At 38.9% G+C, this 1,970-nt stretch overlaps 1 pseudogene across 1 annotated transcript; it reads right to left on the reverse strand.

Moving 5' to 3' along the window:
- Positions 1–832: 832 nt before the first annotated feature.
- On the reverse strand, positions 833–1,219 carry LOC308614918 (small ribosomal subunit protein uS8-like; annotated as a pseudogene). Its single transcript has one exon. The product of its transcript is annotated as a small ribosomal subunit protein uS8-like (transcript).
- Between the last annotated feature and the right edge of the window lie 751 nt (positions 1,220–1,970).

The raw sequence follows: 1,970 nt of genomic DNA on the forward strand, positions 1-1,970 counted from the left end.
AATGGGACTTTTTGGTAGGAAAATTGGAATGTTCTTGGACTGTTTAATTTTTGAAATGAATTTATTTATAAAATGGCCACCACCTCTGCCCGTCTGCTTGGCCCTCTGTAAAGTGAGACTGGGGAATGGCATATTTACTTAGCACCCATACAATGCTCTGGGGCACACTTGATAGGTAAATAAGGCAGGGTGGGTAGCACCCAAACTATTCATTCACAACAGCCCTTTCCCTTCCTAGCAGAGAGACAGAAGTTCCTGGAAGAGTCTACCAGGCTGCTTAATCTGCCTGGATTTTAACTCTTTGAGGGCAGAGACTGTATCTTATCCCCAGAACCTATCCTATTGCCTGACATATACAAAGTGTGCTCAGGTGATGGTTATCAAATGTTTATGTTCAAGTTTTTCTTGCCCGCAAGGAGACTGGAGCATGGGGGGTGGGATTTCAAGAAGGCTGTGATAACAGAAAGCTGGTAAAGTGAGCAAAGCTGATTACAATGGAATATCAGAAAGAATTAAGAGGATTAACAGTTGATATTGACAAAGAGAGCAACACCTGAAAAGAATAACTAGAATACTGAGTAGATGGAGGTGATAAGAAGACCAGAGTAAAGAAAGATACTCAGACCTCGAGTGAGTACTTACACTGCCGGGATATAGAATAGGTTCTGATTTATATAAAAAGATGGAGAGGAAGAGGTTGGGTCTTAAGGAGATTCAAAGAACATGGAAGGTAGAGTTCCCAATTCTAAAGAGCTTACACATTATACTTTGCGTGTGTCTCTGTGTGTGTGTGTCCACTGAGGCATTTTATGTGCACAGATGCATTACATCCCTAGAAAAAGAATCCCAGGATTTTCCCTCCTGTGTGTTTTCAGCTTGCTTCATGGTCCATGGTGCCAGCTGAGGTTGGCAGTACAATGAAATCAAACTGACGTGAAGGGAGCAGGTTATTCTACCATCTTTCCAGATCTTTGAATTGCACGTCAAATCTGGGGCTGATCACTCCACACCTGCTTAGCCTGCCTGTGAGGCTCACAATAATTTTCCCAGCTCTGTGATCAACGATTTCAAACTCGCCAATGTAACCATGCTTCATCATCACAGTTAGAAACTGCATGATGACTTCGGAGGATGGCCTGATGAGAACCTGGGCTTTGCCTCTCTTTTTAGAATCGTTGATGCTCTTGAGAGCATCAGCCAGGACCTTCATGGGCACCATGACAGTGACGCAGAAAGATGGCAGAAAGTGACACTTTTTCATTAACAATAACCTGGACCAAGTGTCATAGCAAAAAATAATAATTTAACAATCAGGGATTATTATCAGCTTAAACAATACCTATAATATGAATATTATAATGTTATATACAAATATATGTTATATATAAATATTATACATTTACAACTATATTTCTCTTTCATAAACTAAGTCATAGGTTAAAACCCCACAAGTAAACAACACGGTCCTACTGTACAGCACAGGGAACTATATTCAATATCCCGTGATAAGCCATAATGGAAAAGAATATGAAAAAGAATGTGTGTGCATATATATATATGTATATATATAACTGAATCACTTTGCTGTACAGCAGAAATTAACATGACATTGCAAATCAACTGCACTTCAATAAATTTAAAAAATAAAAATTCAAACTTAAAAAAACCCCACAAGTATATTTAAAATTTGCATTTGTCATCTTAAAACAGGAACTGAGGCATTTAGTACTTTCAAATGAATAAGCCCTAAAATCACCGTTTGAATGCTGCTGAAAACTCTTCAGCCCCTCTCAAAAGCCACCCATCACATTACAACTAACTACAAAGTGGACCCAAAATTAATGCCTGTACTTTCATTCCTGTAGGGCAATGAATCTTGGCGGTTTGGGGGACATGAATGCTTTGACAGTATGGATCTTTCTCCCAAGTTTATATATTTCACTGTAGATGGTTTTTGTTCACATAGACCA

Source organism: Mesoplodon bidens, assembly GCF_964165515.1.
Source record: "Mesoplodon bidens genome assembly, chromosome: 3".
Taxonomy (NCBI): Eukaryota; Metazoa; Chordata; class Mammalia; order Artiodactyla; family Ziphiidae; genus Mesoplodon; species Mesoplodon bidens.